Source organism: Diabrotica undecimpunctata, chromosome 3 (assembly GCF_040954645.1).
Source record: "Diabrotica undecimpunctata isolate CICGRU chromosome 3, icDiaUnde3, whole genome shotgun sequence".
NCBI lineage: Eukaryota > Metazoa > Arthropoda > Insecta > Coleoptera > Chrysomelidae > Diabrotica > Diabrotica undecimpunctata.
The window spans coordinates 162310997-162335413 of record NC_092805.1 but is presented as its reverse complement, the minus strand read 5'-3'; the positions used below and the strand labels follow the sequence as shown (position 1 = coordinate 162335413).

Here is a 24417-nt window from a genome sequence, read left to right as displayed (position 1 = left end):
AATGTACTTTACAATTAAATTTAATGTTCAAACTGACCACAATTCACTTCTTGATAATAACCGACATTTTGTACGACCTCGAGAGGTTATTTTGTTAATGTCTTCCATTATCCTTTTAAATCAGCAATACTGTTTGGTCTATTAAAATATACTTTAGATTTTAAATAACCCCATAAGAAGTTATCGAGAGGAGCCAAATCGGGGGATCTAGCCGGCCATTCGATCTTTCCACGTCTTCCAATCCACCTCTGGGGAAAAACCTCGTTTAAATAATTTCTAACTATATGTGCAAAATGCGGTGGAGCTCCGTCTTACTCCGTCTGCTCCAATATCTACAATTCTGTTTGTTAACCGTTCCGTTTAAATGAAACGTCGCTTCATCAGAAAAAACTATTTTGTTTATAAACTGCAAATCTGCGTTTATTCTGTCCATCATCATTTCACAGAATTCTTGCCTTCTATCAGGATCATCTTTATTTAACTCCTGAACCAACTGAACTTTGTAAGGGTGGTATTTTTCTTTATGCAAAACTCTCAAAATAGATAATTTACTTACATCATTGACGGCGGCATGTTCTCGAGTTGTCTTATGCGGATTTTCCTCAATCTCTAGAAGTACATCTAACTTTTTTCATCAGAAAATTTAATATTTCTACCTGGTTTTTCAATATTTTTTACGTTTAGTATAACGAAACTTCTTTTATTATTTATTATTAAACATTTCACAAAAGCTTCTTTTCAGTTTTTGTTTTATTACCACAACCAAACATAATTAAAATGTCTATTCTTTTTGAGTCTCGGACAAATAAGCCATAATTAAATTTAATACGCGCACAAATATACTGACGTCTTTTAGTAACTTTAAATACCTAAATGACAGCAGCCTACTAGATTCATATCAATTATTTATTTGGCTTTTTTTCTAATATTTCCTTAAGTAATACCTGATTATTTCTAAAGTATATTTTAATAGACCTGGCAATATTGCTGATTTAAAAGTTGTGAAAACGGAAGAAATCAACAGAATAACCCCCGAGTAATACAAAATATTGTTAGAGGATTCCAAAATCGCCTCGGTTATTGTCAAGAAGGCAATAATGGTGGTCAAGTTGAACATTTAATTTAATTGTAAAAATCAATTTTCTCAGTTATGATTGCACAAACTGAAAAAACTTTATATTGCTGAACAGATGACTCAAATCCCTTTCTAACAAAGTACCACACGACCCCTTTTGGTATCTAAAATTTTCGAAGGGGTGCAGGAGGGGGATAATATCTTCATACTGTAAATGGTCAATTTAAGAATAAAAATCGACCTGTTTCAGGTTTTTTTTCACATAGTACATAATAACGCTAAAAATGAATTTATTCCATACATATGGACCCATGGTATATTGCCTTTTTTACGTATTTTTAAAAGTTTTAAATCATATGGAAATGCTTAAAAATGAACTAAAATAAGAAACTAACTACTTTAGGACCAAGAATTTCAGTTATGCTATTGCTATTGGTGCTGAAGCACTACCTTAGAGAATAAATTGACTTCAATTAAATAATAAATTGATTGCAAATGTGAGTCCATTTTTAAAGGGTAAAAAAAATTTTTTTTAAATGCTCACTGTTAATTGCTTTGTTGGAACTATGACGATCAATTTCGGGCTCTACAAATCCAGCCCATCATCAGGTCAAAACGTTAACAAGTTACTTAACCACCAAAAACAGAAAATAGAGAATGCTACAACTGTTATTGGTTGGTAAAGTATAAATAATAATCATTTCTTGAATAAGATAACTGAAAATCAGTTGTTGATTGCAAGAGTTAGTCGATAGTTACTTTTTTCCTTCGAAATCCATACTGAGATACTGGAAATACATTTTTGTATTTACACCACCATTCTCATCTACTTTTTATAATTCGTTCAAATATTTTTAGTCAGCAAGACATGAAAGTAATAAATCTTCAGTGCAGTACCGTCGTTTACTTTGCGTGTAGAAATTACCTGGCATCATAATGTTGTTAGCAAATAATGTACGGCAGTTTCGGGCAGATTTATAGGCATGATAAGAACAATTTAATATATAAGATTTAGAAACATTAATGCGCTTATAAGAAATTTACACTGAACATGTGACACGTTAGGAAACTTATTTACTTGATAGATTCGACCGTTACTTGATGGAAATTCATTTTATGTAACAATAAAACACTGAAAACTTTGTTTTCAAAACTTCCACAACATTTATTTTAAACTCTTATCACTACAGCTGTTTCGGCTGATTGCCTTTCTCACTTGAGACGAGTATTGCTGATGTTGTGGAACACATAGCGGAACTAAAATGGAACTGGGCATGCCATGTAGCGAGAATGCACGACACACTATGGACGAGCAAAGTTATAAATTGGTGGCCAAGGGCAGACAAACTTAGTAGAGAAAGACCACCTACACGTGGGGCTGACGACATCAGGCATATCACCAAAAATTTGCAACAAAGAGCACAAAATCGTAAAGAATTAGGAAGTTGAAGGGAGGCCTATGTCCAGCATTGGACGTGATAAATGAAAGCTGCATGGTGATGATGATAATGAGCGACTGGTGAGCGAGGAGTAGGTACTGGGCGTCGACGCTGCTCTTCATAGAAAAAAGATTTACAAACAATTATTAATTATAAACTATGTAAAAAATACAAAAAACTATGGAACATTGTACAACTATGAGTAAAGTGATCTGCAGAGTGCAAATAGAAGACGATCTGTCACAATCCTTTGAAATATATTTAAGGTAAATATATCAGGTTAAGGCAGGAAGATGCGCCGGCGTGTCGCAGGAAGATACTACGCAAGATAATGGGCGCAATGTGTGAGAGTGGTATTTTAAGAAGGCAAAAAAATTTCGAATTCTACGAGAAATATAAAGAAATAATTAATGGTAGAGATGTAATTTCTTTCATAAAAATAGGTAGGCTTAGATGGGCTGGACATGTGTCAAAAGCAAATGAAAATTACTTTTTGCTAGCTGTCGAAGAGGAGTTAAACACCATTCTACATCAGCGTACACTTGATATACTCAAAAAAAATGTTTGAGTAACAACCCAGTTCAAAGACGTATTGATGAAATTAGCCATAATGTCTAAAATTTGTTATGTACTTATTTGCAAACGAACCATTTCTCAATTCAGTTGGACAACAGTTTGCAATAAACGTTACCTGGTAGTGAAGCACTTTTATTTGCAAATGTTCGTTTTGATATAGACCAAGAAACCCTTCTTTTGCAAGAACTTTGATAACAGACACGAAAGAAAATCGGTATTGAAAGACTAAAATTTATTTTACTCAAAAAGCGATCTCATTATCAAATATAATATCGGTGACAGCAGATGAAGCACTAGCCATGTAGTTTCATTGTCCTTTGGGATGTAGTGGCTGTGTATATTCTGGTTCATGTATACTGTGAGTCCTTTTTGCTGACTTTTGTCGTCTCTTCAGGACGTGTTTGTTCGTTGAGTGTGATGGCAATGGTTTCTGGTTGTTGGTCCGGGTGGTATTTTGGTGGGGATTTCTTGATCTCCTGAGAAGAAGGGTGTCTCCAGAGTGTGAATGGTTCATGTTTATGTTAATTAGTAACTGGATTGGTATTGCAGTTTACACGTTTTGCCATATGTGGACATTATCGTGGTTTTATAAGTTCTTTCAAACAAAATGTACCTGGAGAGTTTGCAATTCATTGCGTCTTCATCAACAACATTTAGTAGCTAATAATTTGAATGCCACAATACATGAATCTGTTCAATAAATGCAGTAAACAAAATTTGTAGTAACGCATGAAATTCTAAATTATTAGCGTAGTATGTCAAGAAAATGGCGAGGAATTTCATAGATTACTCCTTCATACAGAAGTGCGCTGGCTCTCGAAAGGGTTATTTTCGGCCAGATTTCGTTCACTTTTTGGAAGTGATTTATAGTTTTTGGATACTAAAGAAAATTTGTAAGAAAACTTAATCAGATTAAAAGCAGACACTGCTTATTTAACACATTTGTTTACTAAATTGATTGAAGTTAACTTTTAGTTACAAGGTGACCGTCGGAATTTAATAAAATAAGTCCATCACCAAAATTTAAGAAGTATGGTGTAGATGAAACAGCTAACGAACATGGAGTTAATGTGATCGAATTACCACCTTATCACTGTGAACTTAACCCCTTAGAACTAACCTGGGTTTAAATGAACGGAGATGTCACGAGAAATAATACAAAATTTAAACTTCAAGATGTTCGTCAACTATTATCTGACTCCATATCAAAAATTGGATCTGACAATTGGCAAAAAGCTATAAGACGTATCATAGCAAAGGAAGAAACATTCTGGAAACTCGATATGTTAATAGAGGAAACAATAGAACCAATTGTTATTTCTATGGGAAATGAAGAACCTGGTAATAGTGATGCCTCCTTATCGGAAGAAGACAACTTATGTATTTAGGTATGTAATTATATATATTTTTATTATTAATTATAAGTTTATATGACGCTAGTATCCGAAATATATTTAGTATTAAATTGTAAGGAAATATCCTAAACCAATATTTAGTATTTGTATAAAAATTAATGGGTGTACGTAATATTGAGATTTAAATTTTTTTAGGTAATTTTATGTTCTAATAGTGAATATATGGAATAATCAAGAACTGCCAGAAGACTGGAATACCGGAGTAATTATCCCACTACATAAAAAGGGAGATCAGCTTCAATGTAAAAACTACCGGGTAATAACGTTACTAACTGTGGCATATAAAATACTGTCAAATATTGTGTATGACCAATTAAGACCTTATGCGGAACAAATATTTGGGGGATATTAATGTGGTTTCTGCAGGCAGAAGTCCACAATAGATCAGATCTTCGTCTTGAAGCAAATCTTGGAAAAGACTAGTGAATTTAATATAGACACACATCATCTTTTCATTGATTTTTAAAGTGCCTATGATAGCATTCATCGAGAATTTCTGATCCATGCACTGAAAGAGTTTAATATTCCAACTCAACTCATTGATATAGTAAACGAAAAACTTAAAGTACAAAGAAAAATTCGAATTCAAAACGCACTTCAGATACCATCCATGTGAAAACGGGCCTACGACAGGGAGATGCCCTATCCTGTATTCTATTCAACATCACATTAGAGAAAGTAATTAGAGAGTCAAAAGTCAACACCAGAGGAACAATAATAACAAAAAGTGTACAAATATTGGCATTTGCAGATGATGTTGATATCATAGCTAGAAGCGAAAGAGAGATGATAGAAGCATTTAATGCGATAGAATGTGTGGCACAAAACAGTGACCTAAACATTAACGAAATAAAAACCAAATACATAAAGGCCAGCAAATCGACAGGCCAAAGAAACCTACAGAATCTGACAATAGGAGACTATAACATCGAAAGGAAAATGCTAGAACAAGCCAGGACCCAGAAAGGGTTGTCGAGCTACTGATGATGATGAATTTTATGTTCTCCATCACTGAGGCGTTCAGGTATTGCTTTCTCTCTTAGGGTTTGCTCATTTGCATTTTATGATGCATTGTATTTGAGGTTTGCCGGGGTGGTCTAAGAAGGTATCAATTATTACGTTTTTTCTGCATTGACCAACCCTGTATTTAGAACCAACCCTGTATTTAGACCTTTGGTATAAAATTTGTGCTATTAATCATTTCTACTTGGTAATCGGATGACCAAGTCGTCCTAGCTCAAGATTCTTATGATGTAGAATTTATGATAAAGCGTCTATACAGAGAATATGTAAAATGATGGTTACAAGTCAACACGAAGAAAACAAAATATTTAGTTATCAATTCAGATGCAAAGTTTGAAGTGTTGATAGACGAGGACGTGGAAATCAAACAAGTGGAAAAATTTAAATATTTAGGTGCACTCATTGATAAGAACGGCTTGAGAGAAACCGAAATTAAACACGAATTAATCAGGGACGTAAAATTGTAGGATGTCTGAACTCCTTATGGTGGGATCGCAACATTTCCAAAAGCAACAATAAAAGAATAGGGCAAACCATGGTTGAATCAGTTCTATGTTATGGCTCTGAAATATGGACAATTAATGCAGACCTGAAGAGAAGATTGTTGGCAGTTAAAATGAATTATTTGAGAAGAAGTGCTAGAACATCAAGGCTGGAAAGGAAGACCAACTAATCTATAAGAAATAACATCAATGCTACAGAAACGGTCACTAACAGAATAGAAAGAAGAGGTTTAAAATGGTTTGGACACCTATTGAGAATGCCTGTCGAACGTTGGCCCCAAGAACTTCACAGATGGAAGCCCCCTGGAAGAAGAAAAGAGGTAGATATCGACGCTCATGGAATGAAGGAATTAGAAGAGCGATGGAATCGAGAGGTTTGGAGGAGGAGCATGCCTTGGACCGGGAGGATTGGCGGAGGAGAACGGGAATACGGCAATAGCCGTCTCCAAAATGTATTGTATTTACAAGTTGGATCCTTGGCTACAAGTTGGATAAATGTACTATAGCGGAATTAATCTAATATTTTGTCAGTTTCTTATCTTGTAATTGGTAGACATCCAAATGGATTATGTGTATTACCACAGTGGATTATCAAACCATACTATGCCATTGCAGAAATAAATGTCATAGTACTAGCAGAATTAATCGTAATTAGCAATAACAAAGAACTGAAGAGTTCAGAAAGGGATATCAACAGTTCTGGCTTCAAAAAGCTATATCTTATCCTGCATAATGAAGCCTTCAAATCTTTCTACCTAGTGAAAAGCTGGGTAAGAAGATTTGCTTACGAAAAAAAAATAGATTGCAAATCGTTGAAAGTGAAGATTTAAGACTTTATCTCACTAATTTAAAGCCACAAATATGAATTAACCTTGTATGATTTTATTTTTCAATAATTATTGTCCACATAAAAAATAACAATATATAAAACATCAAATTGGGAAGCAATGTATCAGCTAACAAAAATACATTACAGGGTAGATAAGTTTTTTCTCTTAAATAGACTTCGCAAAGAGTACATTTCAAAAAAATTCCGCATTGGAGAGTTTATGGAAACTAAAAATGTGGGTAAGTGGTTTATGGATCAAAAAGGTTAGGCAAACACTAGTTTAAACTATATTTTATTAAGAATATAACTTTTTTAATGAGATTAAACTAGTAATGCACATTTTTTTACAAAACATTAAGTTAGGGGTATTCATCTTAACAGATTTTACTGATGTTTGTTGAGTAAGTGCAAACTTATGAGGGTGAATATACAAAATTTGACTTACCAAGTGTATTTTTAATCCATATAATTAAAGGGTGTACCTAAATGTAAAACAGTTCACTCAAACAAATATCTATTTAAGAACGTTTCGTATTAAACCGAAACCATCGCTCACGACGAACTAGCGATGACTGTAAAGTTTTATCGATAATTCCTCCCGGATTTCCACTTCAGCACTCTTTGCACATAAAAAATACGGATTTTAAAAACACGGCAAGCCGGGTAACAAACGTTATCGGTACTCGCAGGTGAGCTGATGGAGGAGAGATGACAAATGCTATCGCACGGCTACGTTCAGCCAGGTGAGTTGGATTGCGATTAACGTTCATGAAACTAAAGAAAAAGGCAATGCCATCGAAGTCGACCGACCTCTGGGCATATGGATGGTACAAGTAAGTGGTAGATGGTAGCAGGCCAGTCGGTGGGTTTCTTCGGAGGACGTAAATTTTATACGTTCGTCAGGCTAGTATGGGAAAGTCATATTTTGATTTATTTACTAAAATTCTAATCAAAACTAATTTGTATAGCTAACAATTCATTTTCTTCGGTCATTATATTAAAGGTAGTTAAAAATAAGGTACATATTTGCCTTCGAATCACTTAGTGTTTTGTCATGTAACCAGTTAAAATGGTCTGATCTGTTTAAGTTTGCTATTAATATTCCGCATGTTACAAGTGTAAAGACTTAGCCCGGTCAAAATAGATAGGGGAAAGTGGTCCATACTCGGCATATTAAATTTTAGAATCCAAATATAAATAAACTCGAAGGATTAACCAGAAACTGGTAGTTTTAAATAAAACTGTAATCCAATTGTAAATCCATCAGCTAAAACCTGTAATAAATTATTCACTAAGTTTACGATTTTGATTTTTATTTTATTTTGAATAGCCGAAACTGCCCTACCGGAGGGGTAGTTTCGGCTAAATAAGGGGGAAAATTCGGCTATCCATTAAAATACCCTATAATAGTAAAATAAAAACAAAACAAGTTAATATTAAATTGAAAAACACCCACAGTTCTTGCAGTTCCCTGGTAGGAAACAAAAAACTGTTTGTGTTACGGTTACGACGTAGAAATTTAATCACGTATTCCTTATCCTGAAGCTAAAAAACAATATATGTCTGCTACAAATGAAGGATTATGGCGAAAAAATTAAGGTAATAAAAGAAAAAAGCAAACTCAGATCTTCATCAACGATGACCTGACCGAAAAGGAAAGACACATGAGGCAGGAAATTGTAAATAAAGGCAAGGAATTAAGAGTTGAAGGTAGAAACGTGAAGATATGGTACAAAAAACTAACTGTGGATGGCATAAAATGGGAATGGGCCGGAAATGCTACTTTCAGACGAGAAAATTTTAGAAATATGGACCCAAATAGCAGCATATAGTATTGGAAAAAGAAAAAGACGGCCCATTATGCGGACGGACCCTAGCGATGAACAGGAAAATGAGTTTGAACATAAATAGCAAAACAAAAAATAATAAGAATACGTACCTAAATATGGCGACATTGAATGTACGAGGAGTATACGAGGAGGGAGCATTAAGTAACCTAATAGAAGAACTTAAAAAATATAAAATACACATCATAGCAATACAGGAAACACATTTGACTGAAAACAACATTGAAAAGATTAGCCCATACTCGTTTTATACAAGTGTGCAATAAGAATTAAAGAAAAAGAGAACATGATATCGCTGATAAATATACATGCTTCAACAGAAGAAAAAGAAGAAGAAGTAAAAGATGAGTTTTATGAAGAATTACATAGAGTCATTGTCTGAAGAAATGCCCAGAAAAGATATTAAAGTTATTATAGGCGACGCCAATGCAAAGGTCGGAAGAGAAGATATATATAAAAACATAACAGGGGGTGAAAGTAAACATATTAATACAAATGATAATGTTCAAAGATTGATTACATTCGCAATTGAAAACAGGATGAAAATAATGAGTACGCATTTCAGGAGAAAAAATATATATAAAGAAACGTGGAAAATTCCAGGATCAAATGAAACTAATCAAATAGACCACGTCTTAACACAAGAGAAATTCGCCAATTTAATAACAAATATAAAAACGTGCAGAGAAGCTGACGTAGACTCAAATCCTTTTTTGGTTAGAATTAATACGAGAGAAGCAATAATAAAAAAGCATAAACGGGAAAAGAAAGTGCAACGTAAATTTAATTTTGAAAAACTGTGAAAATTTGAGGTAGTGCAGGATTATCAAAAGGATATACAAGAAACCTACGCCAAACAAGATAGTACTACTGTGAGTAACATACAACAAAAGTTCTTGAAAATGACAAACACTATAAAGGAAGCAACGTCGAAGAACATACCAAAAACAAAAAGATTTAGAAAAAACCACTGGTTCGATGACGAATGTAGAACAGAGCTAAAAAAGATCAGATTTGAGATTAAAAAGTTTAAGATCGCAAAAACAAGACGACCTAGAAAGTTATGCCGAACAACAAAAAAAAAGTAAAGAAAATTCTAAGGGAGCGGAAACGAAAGTATATGGATGATAAAGTAAAGTGTATTGAAGAAAATTACAAGAAAAATGAAATAAAAATTTTTTACAAAGAGGCAAAATACATTAAAACTGGGTATCAGGGAAGAACAATGAATGTAAAAGATAAGCAAGGAAACCTGATAGTGGACGAAAACCAAATATGTGAAAAGTGAAAAGAATATTTCGAAGAGATGCTAAATGACGAAGAACCTACTGAAGAAAATAATAATGTTCCTAAACCTTAAATAGTAATAGAAGAAATACCAAAGCCCATAAGAGAAGAAATTGAAGAAATAATAAAAGCTATGAAAAATCAAAAAAGCCCCGGGAGAGCGGCATTGTGGCAGAGAACTTAAAATATGGAGGAGAGACTTTAATAAACCAACTTAGTGAGCTAATACTAGAAGTGTGGGATACCGAATAAATGCCTCAAGAATGGAATAAGTCCATTTTCACACCTATACACAAAAATGGAGATAGAACTGAATGCGCAAACTATAGAGGAATGTCCTTATTAGAGGTAATATATAAAGTGCTCGCCATACTAATTAAAAAACGATCAGAAATATATGTAGAGATGAATCTAGGAGAATAACAGGGAGGATTTCGGAAAGGAAGATCAACAACCGATCAAATTTTTGTGCTAAAACAATTTCTGATCAATTGCTATGAATACAACATTTCAGCACAAGTACTTTTCATTGATTACAAAGCTGCCTACGATACAATAGACAGAAACAAATTAATAGAAATGCTAAAAAAATTCCAAGTGCCAGAAAAAATAGTAAGATTGGTAAAAATGACAATTAGACAAACAATTTGTGCTGTAAAATGCAACGGTACAGTCTCAGAAGAATTCGAAGTGAAAAAAGGTGTTAACTAAGGAGACTCGTTGTCTACATTGCTATTCAGTATAGTTCTAGAAAAAATTAGAAGGGTTAGTGGGATAAATAGGTTCGGCACTATTTTATACAAGAAGCACCAATGCTTAGCATACGCTGATGACGTGGTTTTCATTGCAAGAAATGGAAAAGAACTAGAAATATAGTAAAAAGACTGGTTCGAGAAAGCTCTAAAATAGGACTGAAGGTCAATATTATTAAATCCAAATACGTGGAAATCTCGAGCAAGAAAGAAATAAACACCAGAGGATCCTTTAAATTGGAGGTGGAGAATGGATCAGTTGTAGAATTCGAGAAGGTGGATGAATATATGTACTTAGGTACTCTTATTGATCAGACATGTAAGGAAGAAACTGAAATCAACCTGAGACTGACCAAGACCAACAGATGTACCCTACAATAACAAAAGTGGTGAAAAAACGTAGACTAGAATGGCTCGGACATCTAGAAAGAATGCAAGGTAATAAACTAGTCAAAAATATTGCTTGGAGAGTACCTGAAGACAAAAAAAAAGAGAGGAAGACCAAGAAAGAATTGGAGAGATGTAGTGATGGAAGATGTCAGAGAGATGAGAATCAGAGATTGGAAGCTGATAGCCAAGAACAGAAAGCGATAGAAATTATCTATACATACATACATACAGCTGTACATACATACATTCCTTATCCTGGAAAGAAGTTATTTGACCCACATAAAATATTTCTGACTTTGAAACTATAAATTTTACCAAGACAAAATTTTCCACATCAATATTTTCATTCTTAGAAATGTGTTCCAAATCTTGAAAATCTTCTTCATCGTCTGAAGAACAATCTTGTTAAACAACTTTAGTGCTTGACCCGTTTGATGTTGAAATATTGCGTTTTCTACCGATTGCAACCAAATCTTTTTTGACTGATGTCTCATTATTTTTTAAGCTTTTTTTATATTCCGGCTTGTATATATATATATATATATATATATATATATATATATATATATATATATATATTCAGGGATTCTACAGTATTCACTGCCTTCCCTCGCTCAACCGTTTCCATCTCTCTCTGTTGTTCCATTCTCCATCGTTTAGGCCTCGCTTACTCATGGCGTCGTCTACTTCGTTCCTCCAGGATTTTCGGGGTCGTCCTCTTTTCCTACTTCCTATGGGGCTCCATTCGGTTATTCTCTTTATTCATCTGCTGTCACTAGTTCTTCTTACATGTCCATATTCCGGCGTCTCCGTATATATTGTGGATTGTGCTCTTCTCTTTTTTGTTTTTTTTTTTTTTTCAAGTTGTGTTTTTGGACACAGCCTAATCTGACGTAACACAGAAGTTGTTGTAGAATAATCTGGATGTGTCTTGTTATTCATTTCTTCTAGTGCATGCTTCGATATTGAAGAAATTGTTAAAATTTTTCTGATTTCTAATTCCATGTGTGTGGTGCCATTAGAACTAACACCTTTATTTTCCGTCAATGGTTTGCATCTGCATCACTAAATACAAGTCGATTAATCGGACACAGACCAGTATTTTTAAATGAACTTGTTATATTTTTAATTATGAATGCACATTTATATGCGTGCTTAGCCAGACGTACCAGATGTCGAATTGTAAGGGCTTTCGCAGGGTTTGAAAACTGGCCATGAAGTGGCCAGCTGGATCGCCAGACTTTAAGCCCTTGAATTTTTTCTGTGGAGTTATTTCAAGAACAACGTTTATGCGACATAGATAACTAGCATTATAGACCTCAAAGAAAGGATCCCTACAGAAATAAGGAAGATTTCACCTCTAACTATAAAACAAGTTGGATACGAGTTTTTTAGGTGGCTATGTTACTGACTGTGCCAAAAACAAGGTGGAAAATGTCACCTTTTACTATTTATAATAGACCCTATATGATTTAGTTCGTTGAGATTAGATTTTTAAGGAGCTTTTAAAACCATAAAAATGCACAGTGTATTTTATTAAAAATAAAGATTATCGACTATGGTAAATTTGCCCGAATCACTCTGTACATTTAAATTTGAAAAAAATGTTAAAAAAGGACATTTAAATTTGAAAGTTCTGGGTTCCAGCATTTTTTATGATTTTCTAAAATAAGGGCACAGACAATTTTATTCCACAAGTGGTTTCCACACTCTATAAATTAGTGAGTTATTTTAAATACTTATCGGGTATTGTCGCTTTATATTTTCCTTTTTTTGTTTATTACCTCATTTTTATATTTAACATTTCTTTACTTATTTATTTTTAAAATCAAGCAGCCAGATTACAAATAAAATCAAACCAACACGAAAAAGCACTAACGTGCATCACTAATAAATAAAAATACCATATAAAATGGTAAGTTGAAAAAGATGTGAGTCAGGTAATGTTACGAGAAAGCATTTAAAACCCATTAAGTGATTCCTGAAATTACCAGGTCAGATTTGATTATCAATTTTAAAAAGCAGTTTAAAAATGAATGCAGTCATATCAACGATGATCTGCGATTTTTTGTTCTAACCTAATTAACTGCGGTTGGAATTCTTAGCCAATCTAGCATGTCTTGGTAAGTTAATTACAACAAATTAAAATGTAATAAAAAGTTAACAAAATACCCAGCTTAAAGTACTTAGTTTTTCTCGAATTCTTAATAGATTTAATATAATGTAACCCAACATTGTTTAGTAAAAAGGTTTTTTAACAAATAAAACAGTATGTGATAATACAGTTCAAGCTATTAGTTTAGATAGTTCCAAAACAAGTTTGATCAAAACTAACTGTATGTAACTTATGTAACTTTTAATGATGTTTAATTTAATATTGATATACAGAAACGTCAAATAGCTGTCAAAGTTTCTCCTCCATAAATGAAAATACTAGCCCAAGCCAGGTTTGGAAAAAAAATTGGACAAATACCGGGCAAAAACCACAACCTTAAAATCCCCAATCTCTTTTTTTAACAAACGGTTATCACTGACAATTAAATGATAGCCAAGGTTGTGACAGAAAACTATGGAAAAAAGTTTAGCAACTTTGGACGTAACCCTATGTACTCTTTCCTTCCTTCACCCTCTCCTTATTTATCCACAGTTTCACAAGATAGCAATTATCTGAACTCTCCTGTAATATATTTCGAACTAAAGTCTGCACTCAAATTCTATAAAAACACAGCCCTGATGACCTTCCCTACACCATTGGCTTATATAATCAATAACTGTTTCAGATTAGGTATATTTCCCAATGTATTAAAAACAGGTATCATTAAACCGTTTTTTAAAGCTGGAGATCGTAGTAAACTTGGAAACTATAGACCAATAAGCTTGATTTCGAATCTCAATAAAGTAATCGAAAAAATTATAAAATCTCATCTAAATAATTTTTTAAAGAAACATAATATATTATCTAAAAGTCAATATATCTTTAGAGAGGTAAGGTCTACAGAAGATGCAACTGGTAAATTGATAAAAAATATTTACAATTCTTTAGATAATAAAAAACCTTCTTTATGTATACTTGTAGAACTATCTAAAGCATTTGAGCATTTGATCCTTTGTAAACCACAAAATATTGTTACATAAATTAAAAAATTATGGCATCAGAGGTGTGGCCTTCAAATTGTTAGAAAAAAGTGATTTGGGGGTTGGCTGTTCTGTCACCTCGGGGGAACAAATACGGGTCTAACCACCTTCTGGGTTATGGGGTCTTTTCGGGTTATGGACTTGGAAAATATTTATCTTCGGTGTCTTGCCTTGAAAAAGGCAAGATATTTCTTACATGACAATTTCTTCGTCGAAATAAAAACACCAAGTTAAGTTGAAACAATTCTCAGCCACAGAGTATAGAAAATAAATGCAGGAAGCAGAGCCCCGAGAGCACTAAGCTCTCGGAGAGCCCGTGAGGGACTGACTTGGCCGACCTGAAAATCGCCAATATTTATATGCGCTGTTCGAGCGATAAATAGGGATTTCCAGGTTAAGAGCCAACGGGAAAATTCGAGGCGGGGCGATGCGCATCGAAATGCGTACTAGTCCACAGACTATCGCATTCGATGACAGTTCAGTCACCTCTAAAAACAATCTTATTTGTACTTCTTTTATTCCTCTTTTGTGCAGCGTACATACTGTAGAATTGTATACTGTCCTACAGGCTGTTAAGCATATTAACCCCCGAACAAAAATGTTGCCATTTGTACAGACTCTCTAGCTTCCATTTTATGCATTCAGGAATTACTTACCGATCATCCCATTATGCAAAATATCCATCAATCTTACCACCATCTTTCTACATTATACACTAAGCTTACCTTTATATGAATTCCGTCTCAAATTAGTGTACCTGGCAACGAACTTGCAGAGCAGCATGCTAAGACGGCTTCAGCAGATACCACATCAACAACTCACATCCAAATTTGTACAGATGCAGTACAAAAGCAAACAAATTCACCAGGAGATTATGGCAAACCCACTGGAGCTCCTTAAATACATCCTCATATGCAATCCAGCCCTCATTGTATAAACCATTATGCACTGGCCCCACGGGACTATCAAGACAAGACCTTACAATTAACCGACGAATCCGTATAACCAAACTAATACAGAGCTTTCTGATGACATCAGATGTCCGGCCTATCTGTCAAACATACCAGTGCCAAATAACAGTGAAACTCATTTTTACCGAATGTCATCAATATGGTGAACTAAGACGACAACTAAATCTCAAACTCAGCTACGCGATATTATCAGTGATCCTAACCAGATAGAGTTCTTCAGTTTTTTAGAAAAATTTTATTGTATTCAGAAGAAAGTCAAGAATTTATAAAGCCAGTGTAAGACCAATAATGACATATGCCTCAGAAACAAGACCCGACACAGCCACAACGCAAAGGCTTCTGGAAACGGCAGAGATGAGGGTACTGAGAAGAATTACAGGAAATAATTGAGAGATCGAAAGCGAAGTGAAGACATTAGAAGAAAATGTAAAGTACAGTGTATAAATGAATGTACACAAAATAGAAAAAAAAGAATGGAATAACCACATAAGCAGAATGGAAGAGACCCGTGTGGTCGAAATAGCAAGAGATATGTCCCCAATCGACAGAAGAAGTATCAGACGAACGCCCAAAAGATGGAGTGACAACCTTCCATAGAGGTATTAATCCGCCAATAAACAAGCAGAATTGCTTATAAATAGGAAGAAGAAGAAGACAAATATTAATATTATTTCACCCGGTGAGGTGTGAGAAAAATTAATATATATTAATTCACCCGGTTTCCGGGTTGAACCCCGTCGATTTTCTCTACACCGAGCTTTCGACGTTTTCCGAGGTTTCACACCCCTGAACCCTCGAATATCTTCACTTCATTCACTGTTAAGTTGTACAGTAGAAGATTTCTGCTTAAATTTACGTGTGGGGAATCTGAATTTGTCTAAGAGTTATTTAGTGTTATTTGTATCAGTATGTTGTTGAATCCCGTTTAACATTAGTATTACAATATTTGACATTGTTCTAAATATAATTTTTGATGTAGCAATTTAAGGCATAGCAATAATCCTTTTCCAATTTCCTTTTTTAATTAATATAATACGGAAATTACCCACATTTGAATAATTGAAAATAGTTTATTTCGATTTTTAGCCTCGGAAGTTTTAAACAGTCTCCAAAATAGCTTGAAAAACGTTTCAGCCTTTGACTTGTTAAATTAAGTTGAATTCTGCAAAACCGAAGATATCACGAACCATTGGCATACCCTAAGATATATGATGTATTTAAATAATCCTCTACTGAATGAATATCGGGCAGTACAGATACAATTAAAATAACTCTTTCCAACTATTGCATGTTTATATCAGACAATATACATGCATTTAAATGGCGAGACTTATCTGACTTTAGAACGCTACGCCGCAAATACCTTTCAAGCACGGTCGATTGTTTGATAAAGAATTTCAAAAATCGAGCTGGATTTTAGATTGCAAAACCAGACAAAGAGGCGTAAACTTGCATCAGGTCCGTATCTTAAGAATGCACAATAAACAACATCATTAAATGTAATAAGTACATTCTACTTTAAATAAAAATAACGGACATCTAGACACTGCAAGCACTTTGTATTTTTGTTTGGTTTGCAAGTTTCTGGTGTACTAATAGGGCGATTTCTTTTTTGGCTTGGGTTTCTTTCGCAACACCATTGTAGAACTTTAAATAGTTATCTAACATAATTTGGCCTTTTTCCTTTTTCTTTGTCTTTTGAAGTGTACAGATATCAATATTCTTCTCTTTATGTCCTTTGATTATATCTTGTTCTCTTGTGGTTAGTGATTTTACGTTCCAAGTACCGATTCGAAGAATATTTTTCGTTTTCTTTTTTCTTGTATTCGCCATCATCGTTGAATCTATCCTATTCCGAGACATAACACTCTCTCTATGAGAAAAGTATTTATATCCATCAGCAGGGTGCTAAACTTGCTGAAGACTTCCTCCTTTATCCGGGCTTGGGACCGCCAACAGTACTGTTAAGCTACTTGATCCACCCTGTTGCAGTCTCACAACTGTATATATATATATATATATATATATATATATATATATATATATATATATATATATATATATATATATATATATATATATATATATATATATATATATATACAGTCTCACAACTGTATATATATATATATATATATATATATATATATACACACATTTCATTTTTATTGCTGCAAACCCACTATTTAACGTTTACTTATATATATATATATATATATATATATATATATATATATATATATATATATATATATATATATATATATATATATTGGTAAAATATTAACAGACTTTTTGTTAGTTTTGATTCTCCCCGTATATTTATCCAAGATTCCGCATACAATAACACAGACGCTATAGAACAATAAATGGTTGTAATACATCGTTGCAGACAAAAGACTGTTCTTCCATACATTTTATGTTAACAAAGAATGATAGAAAAATGAATGGCGTTCGTTCATAGTGAGATCGCTGGGTAATTATCGCCCACACATAGCGTCAGCTTGTACAAAACAACTCTTGACCCAACGGCCATATCACTCAGTTACCAGCAGTCAGTTACAGACAGTCGTTCTATCCAGAAGGGGTAGAGGCTGCTCAGTGAGTTACAGGCAGTCGTTCCAGCCAATAGGGGTGGAGGCTACTCAGTCAACAAAAACGAGTTCCATCAGTGAGTTACAGACAATCGTTCCATCCAGAAGGGTTGGAAGCTGCTCAGTCAACACAGACGAGTTCCATCAGTAAGTTACAGACAGGCGTTTCATTCAGTAGGTTTGGAGGCTGCTCAGTTAACAGAGACGATTTGTTTTTAGATATCAACCAAATTATCACAAAGCATCAACATGGATTTCGAAATAAATTTTTTACTTCCACAGACATTAACAGTTTCTATGAGCAAGTTTTATCTTAATTGAAAACAGTGAAAATCCAACTGCCATTTTTTGTGACCTCAGTCGTGCTTTTGATTGTGTGCAACACAATATACTCCTCGAAAGATTGTACAGATATGGTGTTAGAGGAGTTGCCCATAGTTGGTTTCGTTCCTATCTGAAAGACCGGCACCAAATAGTTAAAGTAAAAAATAACTTCAAGATTTCAATATCTGGTCCGATTGTTAATAAAAATGGAGTACCACAGGGCTCGATATTGGGCCCGATATTATTATTTATTTTGTATATTATTGAACTACCATATGTAATGCATTTGTATCAGTTTATGCGGATGACTCAACAATGCTATATCGAGATAAAGACATAAATTTTTTACAAGATAAAATAGCAAACTCACTGAAGACCTTCTCTGATTGGTCCAGTAATCAGTCGCTCCTGTTCAATGTCCACAAAACGAAATTTTTATCATTTACATCCCGTGCAAATTATACTAAACCTGATCTAAGTATTTCCATCAATGGTGAGGGTATTTTGAATTGTAGTGATGTGAAGTTTTTAGGAGTGACTTTCGACTCTCATTTATCTTTTAAGACTCATTGTTGAAATGTATGTACAAAAATCAATTCTAAATGTTATTGAGAAATTTGGGTAGAATACTTCTGGGTAGAATCTGGGTAGAAGGTCTGCAACACCTTCGTCTTTTTATTTTGCTGAAGTACAATCGACAATTAGTTACGATATAACTGTCTTGGGAGGACGTTTTCAAGACCCAAAAGCGTATTGTGAGATGTATTTCAGGTTGGTATGGTTGGTCTTGTAAAAATCTATCTGGAGATTTTAATATATATTACAGTGTATGTAATTTACATTTTGGAATTATTGATACAAATTCATAAAATTAAAAGAACTTTTTTATGTAACAGTGATATTCACTCACACAACACAAGAAATAAGAGACAGTTTATAGTACCCTATCGACATTTAGAAATAAGTAGGAAGTCATCTACTGTCTGTGGTTTACTACTGTACAATCAACTTAGGCATGTGTCCTTGCACATTAGGTGAATATTACGAAAGTGTATCTGTGAATGTCCAAGCTGCAACATAACCAAATTTAATATTATTTTAATTGTATTGATCAATGATGTCTATATTGTACGTTTTATATGTATTTTAATCTTTAATATTTATAATTTTACTTTTGACTTGTTGTAACTTACAGTCAAATAAACTAACTATCTATCTATCTATCAGTGATTAACAGACAGTCGTTCCATCCAGTACGGGTGGAGGCTGCTCCGACATCATCAATACTTTTGTACCTGACCTGACAAGAAGACAGGGGTCTTCGCTACACGGTAGCATTCCAACTCCACGTGGTAAAGTACAAATTCTATTATACACCAATTACATTGTTCAACCTTTATTCGAAACATTTTTTTTTAACTTTAAATGAAATATTTTACGTTTATAGTTGTAGTTTTATGTGGCAGTTAGCTATTAAAGTCATTGTTTTTTCCTGTCGTATCATAGTTTAGCATACTCATAATTTCTTTTGTAGACGGGCGGTTTAGTTTGTGTGATATTGATATATACAATTTGTCTCGTAATATTTAGTTTTCAAAACAGCTGTGATTTTTACGGAAATTAGTTTACCGTTTGTAAACTCATTTCAACTGTGAATAAAATATTAGTTGTCGTATCGGTTTCGTATCAAATAATATCTAAATTTGTGGCTCTTTATATTTCATTGTATTTGAATGTATGTATGATTATATATATTTGTCTTTTGTTCTTACTTGATTTTAAATAGAGTTTTATATAGTCTTCTCGCTTATTATTTTTCTATGGTAATATATGTACCCAAAGCGAAAGGGAGAAACCAGGGAGTTCTAGATTGAACATATATACATTCTCCTCCCTTTCTGATGGCTTTATATGTTATATAAAGGTCATCGTATATGCAGAAAACAACACACGCAACAGCACCGGTTGCGGAGTTCTTCGACAACATAAACCAACCAAAAATTTTGGAAGCCTTGACAGAATGCCGAATTGACTTTCGGTATATAAATGTAATTAAATAAAAAAATCCAAATACAACGTGAAGCACGTCGGGGGGACACCATATCACCGAAAATATTTACTACACTTTTGGAATATCCATGTAAAATGGCAAATCTGACCGACAAGGGAGTAAATATAAACGGAGAAAAGCTTAGCCATCTGAGGTTTCCAGATGCTATTGTGCTAATAGTTATAGGATAGATGAAACCAAGGAACTTCTAAATCAGTTTTATTTTTCAGAACGCATATTGGAAATCAATATGTCTAAAGCCCAGATGATGAGAAAGTGGTTGATAAACAACAGGAAGTTGTTTGCTATTCTATGAATAATAAAAAACACATTGATTGAATGTCATAATAATTTAATACTGTCGATAGCAACTTTTAAAATTACATTGCATCGTAACACAGATGAGGTAAGTCATTTTTAGGAGCCTTTAAACTTCTGCATATTCCAATGGAGGATAGTCCCAAGACATTTTTTTCTCCAGAGGTCTGAAACAAAATAAATAATCATTAAATAATGCATTATCTAAATAGCTACAATATAATTATAAACCCTTATTAACCCATTTCTGTCTGAATATCCATTTTCCTGATTTATTCAAAAATTACATCGGTACCCATATTTGAAGGTACTTAAACTTTTTTGAAAGCCTTTTTGGCTTCCAAAATGGCTGTTCCTTCTTAGAGATCACCATACATTTTGTTTTCTTAATGTTCAGTGAAAGTCAATATCTCTGACTCACTGTTGTGATTCTATTCGTTAACTCCTGGAGGGCTTCAGAACTCTCAGCGAACACCACCGTATCAACCGCGAATCTGATGTTATTGATACATTATCCTTTAATTCGAATTCCGGCTTCAACATCTTCTACTGCTTCTTGAACGATTTCCTCAGAGTATATGTTAAACAGCAAGAGTAAATTAACATTGGTATAGCTTAAAACAAAAACTTACGAAGAAATGTAATTAGGAAAGTCGAGTACGTATAGGGATAAGGTCAAAGAGAATAATGATGAAAGAATGATAAAAGAGAATTTATGTTTGGTAAAAATGTAAATAATCTTTCTATGTTTAAAAATTATATAAAATAAAATGTTCTTACCCTAAACCATCCACATACGAACGAAGTAAAGCTCTCTTTGCCGCAACACCTCTACAAATCGGAGCATATAAGTGTATTCTGAAAAGAAAACGTATATATTTTATTAGCGATTGAAGCAAACTATTTGTAAGCAAGAATACTGTGCGTATATGGCATAGCAGAATGACTCATGGTTACCTTAGCTCTAAATCAAATTGCGCTTGCACAAATATTATGGTAGATTGTCCTAAATATATTAATGAAAGATACAAACACTGACTTATTGTCTTCTGAAGGACGAAATATAGGATTGGAAAATGCTAGCGAGTGACAGAAAGAAATTCAGAAATACCATTGATGCCTTTTGTCTCTAATCCAGAAATAAATAAGATTGTTTAAACGAAGAGACTCCGGTGGTTGAAGACACATCACAAGAATAATATAGAAAAACAATATTGTTACAGCTTTTGTAACACATCGACAAAACAGATTTCTTTCTTAATACTGCTCTGTATATATTTCTTTTTCGACAAGCATAATCCAGCTCTGTACTATATTTCCCTTCGTTAAATTTACTTAACTCATAAAAAAATTCGAGTTTTCGTTAAACGTCTTTAAGTTTTTTACCTCATAAATTTCTTTTTTTTCTTTTTTTTTACTATCGTCAGCAAAAAGTTAAATATTAAAGTCGTATATTTTCATTTGATATTAACACAGTTTGTAGGAAAAGGTAGACAAGAAAACATTGTAGGGAATTTTGGAATTAGGGAATGGTATCAATAGACCACCGCTAATTCATTTAGAGCCGCCGTAAACAAAGTTATTGTTGCCAATATGATCGCCAAAGTTCGATAATCGGACAGAGTACTGAAAGAAGAAGATAGGGTGCCTATAATTTCTTTTGGGGAAGGATCTATTTGTGTTTAAGTTGGTATTTGTTTTGATGGTCGGACCGACTTGGTGGTTCCGAAAAATGTTAAGATGACTGCTCAGACATATAGACATATGGTTGTAGAACCAAATTACTGTGACATTGCGGGTGCAATCTGAAAAAGTTTTGTTTTTATTGACGACAATGTCCGTCCCTACCATGCAAGAATTGTGAACGAAGGATTACAGCAGCACGGTATTGACAGTCTGATGATAATCATGTTAGGTTATGATGAAATATGTTAGATAATTCTGTGAATACTCAGTTAAGTGGAGCTGTCAAGAACATATGGACAACATTAGAACAAATTTTTTTTAATGCATTAATTGAGAGTATGCTTAATAGAGTAAGAAGTTTAATTCGTTCACGAGGAGGTAAAACAAAATACTAGATATTTTTATTTAAATTTTGTAGGCCAAGTATCTAGTTATTTTGGATTTTGTAGACACAATTTTATGTTATCTAATTTCAATAAATTGTTTATCTTGTTAAAATATTTCATTTTTGATTTTGATAATTTATATTCCAAAAAATATATATTTTTTCTAACTACAACCAATGAAAAAATACTACAACGTCAACAATTTTTTAAAAAATTTGAAATAATAATTGAAGGGCTGGGGTGTAAATAATGGTATCTGACAAAATTGTCGAAATTAAGTTTTTGCATGAAATGATGAAAACAATGGTATAAGTAGTTCTAAACAGGAATCTGTTGATATTTCGTTACTAGTTTAAAAGATGGCGCTGTAAATAAGTTGCAAATTGCAGCTAAGTGACGAATTTGCGTAAATAATGGTATGTGTAAAACATGAGTGTCTCCTTTAACATTTAAAAAATGTCACATACCATTTTTTACACCCGAGCCCTTCAATTATGATCCTTATTAATTATTGAGCAGTGTAATTAAGTATAACGGCATAGAATAATTGATGTAGTAATGAATGTCATTGAATATATCCGTACTCTACATCTTATTCTTAGCTATACTTTACAAATTAAAACTAAAAATGACAAGTTATAGTAAGAATTAAAAGAAATACGTTACTTTTATCTAGTAATTTATTATTTTATTAATTCAGCTACTACGAAGGACAAAAAATGTACAGGCCAAACCTTCAAAAATGCTCACGACCAATAAATTCTTAGTAATAATAAGGTTGTATGTACCTTTCTTACAAAATGTGTCAAATCAAAGCTAAAAATAAAAAGTAAGTACTTAAAAATCAATTAGTAACAAACCAGTTCCACATTTACAGTAACGAATTAAAATAACTATACTGGTAGGATGATACTATTAGTACCGCCCATATTTTGATTTCTTCTATTAGTACTGAGTCAGCCGATATAGAACCAATATAAATTTATGATTTTATAATATACACTATAAATAGGGCACAATTTTGAGAAGAAAATAATTTTTTTAATAAAAGAAATCGATTTTTTTTTAAACTAAGGCACGAGAATTTATTTATGTTGAAGTTTGCACTTACCTGCAGTCTATAGTTTGTGCTCTAGATGTTATTTCAGCAAAAGTTATGACAAGTATGCATGTGAAGAGTAGTACCTTACAATATTGTGTAGTACTGTTCTGGCAGGGCTTTTTCTGTAATCGAAAGAGTTTTAGATTATTATTTAACGTATTTTAAATCTAAATAGTATTAACACTGAACGCAAACTAAAATATCAGTTGTTAAATAAATTCAAAAAAATAATTTTGTTGTACCAATTCAAGAAATAATATATTGTAGAGATTTGGTAAGAACGTATACGGTATATTTAACCTCTACTCCTCAAAGACTACGTATAGTGAAGTATGTAACAGTTTTTTAGTAATATATATATATATATATATATATATATATATATATATATATATATATATATATATATATATATATATATATATATACCCGGTATTTAGGAGTCCGACGCCCTTCCGGTAGGGATCTATGGAGGAGTATCACCTAGCCGCAAGCCCTTATCTCTTGCCGTACTGCTCCACCATAGGCCGATCAGATACCAGCATATTCTAGACTAAGCCGCAGATTCATTTTAGAATTTTAAACTGCTGCGTTAGCCTTTTTGTTTTCTGCACACCGAGCCGGGGATCGAACTGACATCTCTCGCATTGAAGCGAAGGAGAAGCCAGCCGCCCAGCCCGCTTGGCTAATCCGATCGACAGTTTTTTAGTAATAC

General features: G+C 33.3%; 1 protein-coding gene across 1 annotated transcript in view; it reads right to left on the bottom strand.

Annotated features, from left to right (window-relative positions):
- The window catches only part of LOC140437738 (uncharacterized), a 223068-nt gene extending 215397 nt beyond the window's left edge, over positions 1 to 7671 (bottom strand). The window contains exon 1 of the mRNA XM_072527432.1: positions 7306 to 7671. The gene's annotated coding sequence lies outside the window, so the exon portion shown is untranslated. The remainder of the gene's footprint in view (positions 1 to 7305) is intronic.
- Positions 7672 to 24417: the final 16746 nt, after the last annotated feature.